The 11,949-nt window shown below is 46.3% G+C and overlaps 1 protein-coding gene and 3 non-coding genes across 5 annotated transcripts in view; 1 reads left to right on the top strand and 3 right to left on the bottom strand.

Moving 5' to 3' along the window:
* LOC132843539 (NACHT, LRR and PYD domains-containing protein 3-like) overlaps positions 1 to 11,949 on the top strand; it is a 924,649-nt gene that overhangs the window by 95,824 nt on the left and 816,876 nt on the right. The gene's annotated exons all lie outside the window — the stretch shown is intronic.
* trnad-guc (transfer RNA aspartic acid (anticodon GUC)) lies at positions 604 to 675 on the bottom strand. The gene has a single exon. It is a non-coding gene; the product is annotated as a tRNA-Asp (tRNA).
* trnad-guc (transfer RNA aspartic acid (anticodon GUC)) lies at positions 1,861 to 1,932 on the bottom strand. Its single transcript has one exon. It is a non-coding gene; the product is annotated as a tRNA-Asp (tRNA).
* Positions 2,499 to 2,570, bottom strand: trnad-guc (transfer RNA aspartic acid (anticodon GUC)). The gene has a single exon. It is a non-coding gene; the product is annotated as a tRNA-Asp (tRNA).

Below are 11,949 nucleotides of genomic sequence, written 5' to 3'. Positions count from 1 at the left end.
TGTTCCATTATATCAACTACAGTAGGATCAATTTGCTGCTTTTGTCAGAGAAGTCTTGGCTTTGTTACAGTTGGAACTACAAAGCAACCTCCCCATCAAGTGCAAGATAAATGCCGAAAATAGGGTGCCAGTTTAAGGGATCGAATCAAACTCTGTGGCTTCTTGCTCTCTGAGTCTTGGGGCTTGGCAGTGCTGCTTTTGTCAAACCTGTTCCCTTCTATTAACTAGGATCAATTTGCTGCTTTTGTCAGAGAAGTCTTGGCTTTGTTACAGTTGGAACTACAAAGCAACCTCCCCATCGAGTGCAAGTTAAATGCCTAAAATAGGGTGCCAGTTTAAGGGATCAAATCAAACTCTGTGGCTTCTTGCTCTCTGATTGAGTCTTGGTGCATGGCAGTGCTGCTTCTGTCAAACCTGTTCCGTTATACTAATTAGGATTAATTTGCTGCTTTTTATCAGAGAAGTCTTGGCTTTCTTACAGTTGGAACTATAAAGCAACCTCCCCATCGAGGACCCGAAACACTGGCAGGCAAGTTGAGAGCAGTGCCCCTTTTGTCCGAGACGTCGTGGCCTTCTTAGAGTTGGAACTGGGCAGAAAACAGCCTCCCCGTCGGGGAATCGAACCCCGGTCTTCCGCGTGACAGGCGGAGATACTGTCCACTATACTAACGAGGACCACCTGTCCTGACAGTGGAAGGCTGCCGGCAACTGGGACTAGACTGCGCCTGCCCCAGTGCAAGTTAAATGCCGAAAATAGGGTGCCAGGTTCAGAGATCAAATCAAACTGTGTAGCATCTTTCTCTCTGATTGAGTCTTGGGGCTTGGCAGTGCTGCTTCTGTCAAACCTGTTCCATTATATCAACTACAGTAGGATCAATTTGCTGCTTTTGTCAGAGAAGTCTTGGCTTTGTTACAGTTGGAACTACAAAGCAACCTCCCTATCAAGTGCAAGATAAATGCCGAAAATAGGGTGCCAGTTTAAGGGATCGAATCAAACTCTGTGGCTTCTTGCTCTCTGAGTCTTGGGGCTTGGCAGTGCTGCTTTTGTCAAACCTGTTCCATTATATCAACTACAGTAGGATCAATTTGCTGCTTTTGTCAGAGAAGTCTTGGCTTTGTTACAGTAGGAACTACAAAGCAACCTCCCCATCAAGTGCAAGATAAATGCCGAAAATAGGGTGCCAGTTTAAGGGATCGAATCAAACTCTGTGGCTTCTTGCTCTCTGAGTCTTGGGGCTTGGCAGTGCTGCTTTTGTCAAACCTGTTCCCTTCTATTAACTAGGATCAATTTGCTGCTTTTGTCAGAGAAGTCTTGGCTTTGTTACAGTTGGAACTACAAAGCAACCTCCCCATCAAGTGCAAGATAAATGCCAAAAATAGGGTGCCAGTTTAAGGGATCGAATCAAACTCTGTGGCTTCTTGCTCTCTGAGTCTTGGGGCTTGGCAGTGCTGCTTTTGTCAAACCTGTTCCCTTCTATTAACTAGGATCAATTTGCTGCTTTTGTCAGAGAAGTCTTGGCTTTGTTACAGTTGGAACTACAAAGCAACCTCCCCATCGAGTGCAAGTTAAATGCCTAAAATAGGGTGCCAGTTTAAGGGATCAAATCAAACTCTGTGGCTTCTTGCTCTCTGATTGAGTCTTGGTGCATGGCAGTGCTGCTTCTGTCAAACCCGTTCCGTTATACTAATTAGGATTAATTTGCTGCTTTTTATCAGAGAAGTCTTTGCTTTCTTACAGTTGGAACTATAAAGCAACCTCCCCATCGAGGACCCGAAACACTGGCAGGCAAGTTGAGAGCAGTGCCCCTTTTGTCCGAGACGTCGTGGCCTTCTTAGAGTTGGAACTGGGCAGAAAACAGCCTCCCCGTCGGGGAATCGAACCCCGGTCTTCCGCGTGACAGGCGGAGATACTGTCCACTATACTAACGAGGACCACCTGTCCTGACAGTGGAAGGCTGCCGGCAACTGGGACTAGACTGCGCCTGCCCCAGTGCAAGTTAAATGCCGAAAATAGGGTGCCAGGTTCAGAGATCAAATCAAACTGTGTAGCATCTTTCTCTCTGATTGAGTCTTGGGGCTTGGCAGTGCTGCTTTTGTCAAACCTGTTCCCTTCTATTAACTAGGATCAATTTGCTGCTTTTGTCAGAGAAGTCTTGGCTTTGTTACAGTTGGAACTACAAAGCAACCTCCCCATCGAGTGCAAGTTAAATGCCTAAAATAGGGTGCCAGTTTAAGGGATCAAATCAAACTCTGTGGCTTCTTGCTCTCTGATTGAGTCTTGGTGCATGGCAGTGCTGCTTCTGTCAAACCTGTTCCGTTATACTAATTAGGATTAATTTGCTGCTTTTTATCAGAGAAGTCTTGGCTTTCTTACAGTTGGAACTATAAAGCAACCTCCCCATCGAGGACCCGAAACACTGGCAGGCAAGTTGAGAGCAGTGCCCCTTTTGTCCGAGACGTCGTGGCCTTCTTAGAGTTGGAACTGGGCAGAAAACAGCCTCCCCGTCGGGGAATCGAACCCCGGTCTTCCGCGTGACAGGCGGAGATACTGTCCACTATACTAACGAGGACCACCTGTCCTGACAGTGGAAGGCTGCCGGCAACTGGGACTAGACTGCGCCTGCCCCAGTGCAAGTTAAATGCCGAAAATAGGGTGCCAGGTTCAGAGATCAAATCAAACTGTGTAGCATCTTTCTCTCTGATTGAGTCTTGGGGCTTGGCAGTGCTGCTTCTGTCAAACCTGTTCCATTATATCAACTACAGTAGGATCAATTTGCTGCTTTTGTCAGAGAAGTCTTGGCTTTGTTACAGTTGGAACTACAAAGCAACCTCCCCATCAAGTGCAAGATAAATGCCGAAAATAGGGTGCCAGTTTAAGGGATCGAATCAAACTCTGTGGCTTCATGCTCTCTGAGTCTTGGGGCTTGGCAGTGCTGCTTTTGTCAAACCTGTTCCATTATATCAACTACAGTAGGATCAATTTGCTGCTTTTGTCAGAGAAGTCTTGGCTTTGTTACAGTTGGAACTACAAAGCAACCTCCCCATCAAGTGCAAGATAAATGCCGAAAATAGGGTGCCAGTTTAAGGGATCGAATCAAACTCTGTGGCTTCTTGCTCTCTGAGTCTTGGGGCTTGGCAGTGCTGCTTTTGTCAAACCTGTTCCCTTCTATTAACTAGGATCAATTTGCTGCTTTTGTCAGAGAAGTCTTGGCTTTGTTACAGTTGGAACTACAAAGCAACCTCCCCATCGAGTGCAAGTTAAATGCCTAAAATAGGGTGCCATTTTAAGGGAGCAAATCAAACTCTGTGGCTTCTTGCTCTCTGATTGAGTCTTGGGGCTTGGTAGTGCTGCTTCTGTCAAACCTGTTTGGTTATACTAATTAGGAATTATTTGCTGCTTTTTATCAGAGAAGTCTTGGCTTTCGTACAGTTGGAACTATAAAACAACCACCCCATTGAGGAATCGAAACACTGTCTTCCGCAGGCAAGTTGAGAGCAGTGCCGCTTTTGTCCGAGACGTCGTTGCCTCCTTAGAGTTGGAACTGGGCGGAAAAGCAGACTCCCTGTCAGGAAATCAAATCCAGGGCTTTTACATGACAGGCGGAGATACTGTCCACTATACTAACGAGGACCACCTGTCCTGACAGTGGAAGGCTGCCGGCAACTGGGACTAGACTGCGCCTGCCCCAGTGCAAGTTAAATGCCGAAAATAGGGTGCCAGGTTCAGAGATCAAATCAAACTGTGTAGCATCTTTCTCTCTGATTGAGTCTTGGGGCTTGGCAGTGCTGCTTCTGTCAAACCTGTTCCATTATATCAACTACGGTAGGATCAATTTGCTGCTTTTGTCAGAGAAGTCTTGGCTTTGTTACAGTTGGAACTACAAAGCATCCTCCCCATCAAGTGCAAGATAAATGCCGAAAATAGGGTGCCAGTTTAAGGGATCGAATCAAACTCTGTGGCTTCTTGCTCTCTGAGTCTTGGGGCTTGGCAGTGCTGCTTTTGTCAAACCTGTTCCCTTCTATTAACTAGGATCAATTTGCTGCTTTTGTCAGAGAAGTCTTGGCTTTGTTACAGTTGGAACTACAAAGCAACCTCCCCATCGAGTGCAAGTTAAATGCCTAAAATAGGGTGCCAGTTTAAGGGATCAAATCAAACTCTGTGGCTTCTTGCTCTCTGATTGAGTCTTGGTGCATGGCAGTGCTGCTTCTGTCAAACCTGTTCCGTTATACTAATTAGGATTAATTTGCTGCTTTTTATCAGAGAAGTCTTGGCTTTCTTACAGTTGGAACTATAAAGCAACCTCCCCATCGAGGACCCGAAACACTGGCAGGCAAGTTGAGAGCAGTGCCCCTTTAGTCCGAGACGTCGTGGCCTTCTTAGAGTTGGAACTGGGCAGAAAACAGCCTCCCCGTCGAGGAATCGAACCCCGGTCTTCCGCGTGACAGGCGGAGATACTGTCCACTATACTAACGAGTACCACCTGTCCTGACAGTGGAAGGCTGCCGGCAACTGGGACTAGACTGCGCCTGCCCCAGTGCAAGTTAAATGCCGAAAATAGGGTGCCAGGTTCAGAGATCAAATCAAACTGTGTAGCATCTTTCTCTCTGATTGAGTCTTGGGGCTTGGCAGTGCTGCTTCTGTCAAACCTGTTCCATTATATCAACTACAGTAGGATCAATTTGCTGCTTTTGTCAGAGAAGTCTTGGCTTTGTTACAGTTGGAACTACAAAGCAACCTCCCTATCAAGTGCAAGATAAATGCCGAAAATAGGGTGCCAGTTTAAGGGATCGAATCAAACTCTGTGGCTTCATGCTCTCTGAGTCTTGGGGCTTGGCAGTGCTGCTTTTGTCAAACCTGTTCCATTATATCAACTACAGTAGGATCAATTTGCTGCTTTTGTCAGAGAAGTCTTGGCTTTGTTACAGTAGGAACTACAAAGCAACCTCCCCATCAAGTGCAAGATAAATGCCGAAAATAGGGTGCCAGTTTAAGGGATCAAATCAAACTCTGTGGCTTCTTGCTCTCTGAGTCTTGGGGCTTGGCAGTGCTGCTTTTGTCAAACCTGTTCCCTTCTATTAACTAGGATCAATTTGCTGCTTTTGTCAGAGAAGTCTTGGCTTTGTTACAGTTGGAACTACAAAGCAACCTCCCCATCGAGTGCAAGTTAAATGCCTAAAATAGGGTGCCAGTTTAAGGGATCAAATCAAACTCTGTGGCTTCTTGCTCTCTGATTGAGTCTTGGTGCATGGCAGTGCTGCTTCTGTCAAACCTGTTCCGTTATACTAATTAGGATTAATTTGCTGCTTTTTATCAGAGAAGTCTTGGCTTTCTTACAGTTGGAACTATAAAGCAACCTCCCCATCGAGGACCCGAAACACTGGCAGGCAAGTTGAGAGCAGTGCCCCTTTAGTCCGAGACGTCGTGGCCTTCTTAGAGTTGGAACTGGGCAGAAAACAGCCTCCCCGTCGAGGAATCGAACCCCGGTCTTCCGCGTGACAGGCGGAGATACTGTCCACTATACTAACGAGTACCACCTGTCCTGACAGTGGAAGGCTGCCGGCAACTGGGACTAGACTGCGCCTGCCCCAGTGCAAGTTAAATGCCGAAAATAGGGTGCCAGGTTCAGAGATCAAATCAAACTGTGTAGCATCTTTCTCTCTGATTGAGTCTTGGGGCTTGGCAGTGCTGCTTCTGTCAAACCTGTTCCATTATATCAACTACAGTAGGATCAATTTGCTGCTTTTGTCAGAGAAGTCTTGGCTTTGTTACAGTTGGAACTACAAAGCAACCTCCCTATCAAGTGCAAGATAAATGCCGAAAATAGGGTGCCAGTTTAAGGGATCGAATCAAACTCTGTGGCTTCATGCTCTCTGAGTCTTGGGGCTTGGCAGTGCTGCTTTTGTCAAACCTGTTCCATTATATCAACTACAGTAGGATCAATTTGCTGCTTTTGTCAGAGAAGTCTTGGCTTTGTTACAGTAGGAACTACAAAGCAACCTCCCCATCAAGTGCAAGATAAATGCCGAAAATAGGGTGCCAGTTTAAGGGATCAAATCAAACTCTGTGGCTTCTTGCTCTCTGAGTCTTGGGGCTTGGCAGTGCTGCTTTTGTCAAACCTGTTCCCTTCTATTAACTAGGATCAATTTGCTGCTTTTGTCAGAGAAGTCTTGGCTTTGTTACAGTTGGAACTACAAAGCAACCTCCATATCGAGTGCAGGTTAAATGCCTAAAATAGGGTGCCATTTTAAGGGAGCAAATCAAACTCTGTGGCTTCTTGCTCTCTGATTGAGTCTTGGTGCATGGCAGTGCTGCTTCTGTCAAACCTGTTCCGTTATACTAATTAGGATTAATTTGCTGCTTTTTATCAGAGAAGTCTTGGCTTTCTTACAGTTGGAACTATAAAGCAACCTCCCCATCGAGGACCCGAAACACTGGCAGGCAAGTTGAGAGCAGTGCCCCTTTTGTCCGAGACGTCGTGGCCTTCTTAGAGTTGGAACTGGGCAGAAAACAGCCTCCCCGTCGGGGAATCGAACCCCGGTCTTCCAGGTGACAGGCAGAGATACTGTCCACTATACTAACGAGGAACACCTGTCCTGACAGTGGAAGGCTGCCGGCAACTGGGACTAGACTGCGCCTGCCCCAGTGCAAGTTAAATGCCGAAAATAGGGTGCCAGGTTCAGAGATCAAATCAAACTGTGTAGCATCTTTCTCTCTGATTGAGTCTTGGGGCTTGGCAGTGCTGCTTCTGTCAAACCTGTTCCATTATATCAACTACAGTAGGATCAATTTGCTGCTTTTGTCAGAGAAGTCTTGGCTTTGTTACAGTTGGAACTACAAAGCAACCTCCCCATCAAGTGCAAGATAAATGCCGAAAATAGGGTGCCAGTTTAAGGGATCGAATCAAACTGTGTGGCTTCTTGCTCTCTGAGTCTTGGGGCTTGGCTGTGCTGCTTTTGTCAAACCTGTTCCCTTCTATTAACTAGGATCAATTTGCTGCTTTTGTCAGAGAAGTCTTGGCTTTGTTACAGTTGGAACTACAAAGCAACCTCCCCATCGAGTGCAAGTTAAATGCCTAAAATAGGGTGCCATTTTAAGGGATCAAATCAAACTCTGTGGCTTCTTGCTCTCTGATTGAGTCTTGGGGCTTGGTAGTGCTGCTTCTGTCAAACCTGTTTGGTTATACTAATTAGGAATTATTTGCTGCTTTTTATCAGAGAAGTCTTGGCTTTCGTACAGTTGGAACTATAAAACAACCACCCCATTGAGGAATCGAAACACTGTCTTCCGCAGGCAAGTTGAGAGCAGTGCCGCTTTTGTCCGAGACGTCGTTGCCTCCTTAGAGTTGGAACTGGGCGGAAAAGCAGACTCCCTGTCAGGAAATCAAATCCAGGGCTTTTACATGACAGGCGGAGATACTGTCCACTATACTAACGAGGACCACCTGTCCTGACAGTGGAAGGCTGCCGGCAACTGGGACTAGACTGCGCCTGCCCCAGTGCAAGTTAAATGCCGAAAATAGGGTGCCAGGTTCAGAGATCAAATCAAACTGTGTAGCATCTTTCTCTCTGATTGAGTCTTGGGGCTTGGCAGTGCTGCTTCTGTCAAACCTGTTCCATTATATCAACTACAGTAGGATCAATTTGCTGCTTTTGTCAGAGAAGTCTTGGCTTTGTTACAGTTGGAACTACAAAGCAACCTCCCCATCAAGTGCAAGATAAATGCCGAAAATAGGGTGCCAGTTTAAGGGATCGAATCAAACTCTGTGGCTTCTTGCTCTCTGAGTCTTGGGGCTTGGCAGTGCTGCTTTTGTCAAACCTGTTCCCTTCTATTAACTAGGATCAATTTGCTGCTTTTGTCAGAGAAGTCTTGGCTTTGTTACAGTTGGAACTACAAAGCAACCTCCCCATCGAGTGCAAGTTAAATGCCTAAAATAGGGTGCCAGTTTAAGGGATCAAATCAAACTCTGTGGCTTCTTGCCCTCTGATTGAGTCTTGGTGCATGGCAGTGCTGCTTCTGTCAAACCTGTTCCGTTATACTAATTAGGATTAATTTGCTGCTTTTTATCAGAGAAGTCTTGGCTTTCTTACAGTTGGAACTATAAAGCAACCTCCCCATCGAGGACCCCGAAACACTGGCAGGCAAGTTGAGAGCAGTGCCCCTTTTGTCCGAGACGTCGTGGCCTTCTTAGAGTTTTAACTGGGCAGAAAACAGCCTCCCCGTCGGGGAATCGAACCCCGGTCTTCCACATGACAGGCGGAGATACTGTCCACTATATTAACGAGGACCACCTGTCCTGACAGTGGAAGGCTGCCGGCAACTGGGACTAGACTGCGCCTGCCCCAGTGCAAGTTAAATGCCGAAAATAGGGTGCCAGGTTCAGAGATCAAATCAAACTGTGTAGCATCTTTCTCTCTGATTGAGTCTTGGGGCTTGGCAGTGCTGCTTCTGTCAAACCTGTTCCCTTATATTAACTAGGATCAATTTGCTGCTTTTGTCAGAGAAGTCTTGGCTTTGTTACAGTTGGAACTACAAAGCATCCTCCCCATCAAGTGCAAGATAAATGCCGAAAATAGGGTGCCAGTTTAAGGGATCGAATCAAACTCTGTGGCTTCTTACTCTCTGAGTCTTGGGGCTTGGCAGTGCTGCTTTTGTCAAACCTGTTCCCTTCTATTAACTAGGATCAATTTGCTGCTTTTGTCAGAGAAGTCTTGGCTTTGTTACAGTTGGAACTACAAAGCAACCTCCCCATGAAGTGCAAGATAAATGCCTAAAATAGGGTGCCAGTTTAAGGGACCAAATCAAACTCTGTGGCTTCTTGCTCTCTGAGTCTTGGGGCTTGGCAGTGCTGCTTTTGTCAAACCTGTTCCCTTCTATTAACTAGGATCAATTTGCTGCTTTTGTCAGAGACGTCTTGGCTTTGTTACAGTTGGAACTACAAAGCAACCTCCCCATCGAGTGCAAGTTAAATGCCTAAAATAGGGTGCCAATTTAAGGGATCAAATCAAACTCTGTGGCTTCTTGCTCTCTGATTGAGTCTTGGTGCATGGCAGTGCTGCTTCTTTCAAACCTGTTCCATTATACTAATTAGGATTAATTTGCTGCTTTTTATTAGAGAACTCTTGGCTTTCTTACAGTTGGAACTATAAAGCAACCTCCCCATCGAGGAACCGAAACACTGGCAGGCAAGTTGAGAGCAGTGCCCCTTTTGTCTGAGACGTCGTGGCCTTCTTAGAGTTTTAACTGGGCAGAAAACAGCCTCCCCGTCGGGGAATCGAACCCCGGTCTTCCACATGACAGGCGGAGATACTGTCCACTATATTAACGAGGACCACCTGTCCTGACAGTGGAAGGCTGCCGGCAACTGGGACTAGACTGCGCCTGCCCCAGTGCAAGTTAAATACCGAAAATAGGGTGCCAGGTTCAGAGATCAAATCAAACTGTGTAGCATCTTTCTCTCTGATTGAGTCTTGGGGCTTGGCAGTGCTGCTTCTGTCAAACCTGTTCCCTTATATTAACTAGGATCAATTTGCTGCTTTTGTCAGAGAAGTCTTGGCTTTGTTACAGTTGGAACTACAAAGCAACCTCCCCATCAAGTGCAAGATAAATGCCGAAAATAGGGTGCCAGTTTAAGGGATCGAATCAAACTCTGTGGCTTCTTGCTCTCTGAGTCTTGGGGCTTGGCAGTGCTGCTTTTGTCAAACCTGTTCCCTTCTATTAACTAGGATCAATTTGCTGCTTTTGTCAGAGAAGTCTTGGCTTTGTTACAGTTGGAAATACAAAGCAACCTCCCCATCGAGTGCAAGTTAAATGCCTAAAATAGGGTGCCAGTTTAAGGGATCAAATCAAACTCTGTGGCTTCTTGCTCTCTGATTGAGTCTTGGTGCATGGCAGTGCTGCTTCTGTCAAACCTGTTCCGTTATACTAATTAGGATTAATTTGCTGCTTTTTATCAGAGAAGTATTGGCTTTCGTACAGTTGGAACTATAAAGCAACCTCCCCATCGAGGACCCGAAACACTGGCAGGCAAGTTGAGAGCAGTGCCCCTTTTGTCCGAGACGTCGTGGCCTTCTTAGAGTTTTAACTGGGCAGAAAACTGCCTCCCCGTCGGGGAATCGAACCCCGGTGTTCCACATGACAGGCGGAGATACTGTCCACTATACTAACGAGGACCACCTGTCCTGACAGTGGAAGGCTGCCGGCAACTGGGACTAGACTGCGCCTGCCCCAGTGCAAGTTAAATGCCGAAAATAGGGTGCCAGGTTCAGAGATCAAATCAAACTGTGTAGCATCTTTCTCTCTGATTGAGTCTTGGGGCTTGGCAGTGCTGCTTCTGTCAAACCTGTTCCCTTATATTAACTAGGATCAATTTGCTGCTTTTGTCAAAGAAGTCTTGGCTTTGTTACAGTTGGAACTACAAAGCAAGCTCCCCATCAAGTGCAAGATAAATGCCGAAAATAGGGTGCCAGTTTAAGGGATCGAATCAAACTCTGTGGCTTCTTGCTCTCTGAGTCTTGGGGCTTGGCAGTGCTGCTTTTGTCAAACCTGTTCCCTTCTATTAACTAGGATCAATTTGCTGCTTTTGTCAGAGAAGTCTTGGCTTTGTTACAGTTGGAACTACAAAGCAACCTCCCCATCGAGTGCAAGTTAAATGCCTAAAATAGGGTGCCAGTTTAAGGGATCAAATCAAACTCTGTGGCTTCTTGCTCTCTGATTGAGTCTTGGTGCATGGCAGTGCTGCTTCTGTCAAACCTGTTCCGTTATACTAATTAGGATTAATTTGCTGCTTTTGTCAGAGAAGTCTTGGCTTTGTTACAGTTGGAACTACAAAGCAACCTCCCCATCAAGTGCAAGATAAATGCCGAAAATAGGGTGCCAGTTTAAGGGATCGAATCAAACTCTGTGGCTTCTTGCTCTCTGAGTCTTGGGGCTTGGCAGTGCTGCTTTTGTCAAACCTGTTCCCTTCTATTAACTAGGATCAATTTGCTGCTTTTGTCAGAGAAGTCTTGGCTTTGTTACAGTTGGAACTACAAAGCAACCTCCCCATCGAGTGCAAGTTAAATGCCTAAAATAGGGTGCCAGTTTAAGGGATCAAATCAAACTCTGTGGCTTCTTGCTCTCTGATTGAGTCTTGGTGCATGGCAGTGCTGCTTCTGTCAAACCTGTTCCGTTATACTAATTAGGATTAATTTGCTGCTTTTTATCAGAGAAGTCTTGGCTTTCTTACAGTTGGAACTATAAAGCAACCTCCCCATCGAGGACCCCGAAACACTGGCAGGCAAGTTGAGAGCAGTGCCCCTTTTGTCCGAGACGTCGTGGCCTTCTTAGAGTTTTAACTGGGCAGAAAACAGCCTCCCCGTCGGGGAATCGAACCCCGGTGTTCCACATGACAGGCGGAGATACTGTCCACTATACTAACGAGGACCACCTGTCCTGACAGTGGAAGGCTGCCGGCAACTGGGACTAGACTGCGCCTGCCCCAGTGCAAGTTAAATGCCGAAAATAGGGTGCCAGGTTCAGAGATCAAATCAAACTGTGTAGCATCTTTCTCTCTGATTGAGTCTTGGGGCTTGGCAGTGCTGCTTCTGTCAAACCTGTTCCCTTATATTAACTAGGATCAATTTGCTGCTTTTGTCAGAGAAGTCTTGGCTTTGTTACAGTTGGAACTACAAAGCAACCTCCCCATCAAGTGCAAGATAAATGCCGAAAATAGGGTGCCAGTTTAAGGGATCGAATCAAACTCTGTGGCTTCTTGCTCTCTGAGTCTTGGGGCTTGGCAGTGCTGCTTTGGTCAAACCTGTTCCCTTCTATTAACTAGGATCAATTTGCTGCTTTTGTCAGAGAAGTCTTGGCTTTGTTACAGTAGGAACTACAAAGCAACCTCCCCATCGAGTGCAAGTTAAATGCCTAAAATAGGGTGCCAGTTTAAGGGATCAAATCAAACTCTGTGG

This window comes from Tachysurus vachellii, chromosome 3, assembly GCF_030014155.1.
Source record: "Tachysurus vachellii isolate PV-2020 chromosome 3, HZAU_Pvac_v1, whole genome shotgun sequence".
NCBI lineage: Eukaryota > Metazoa > Chordata > Actinopteri > Siluriformes > Bagridae > Tachysurus > Tachysurus vachellii.
The sequence above is the reverse complement of the archived record's forward strand: the minus strand, read 5'-3'. Positions and strand labels throughout refer to the sequence as shown.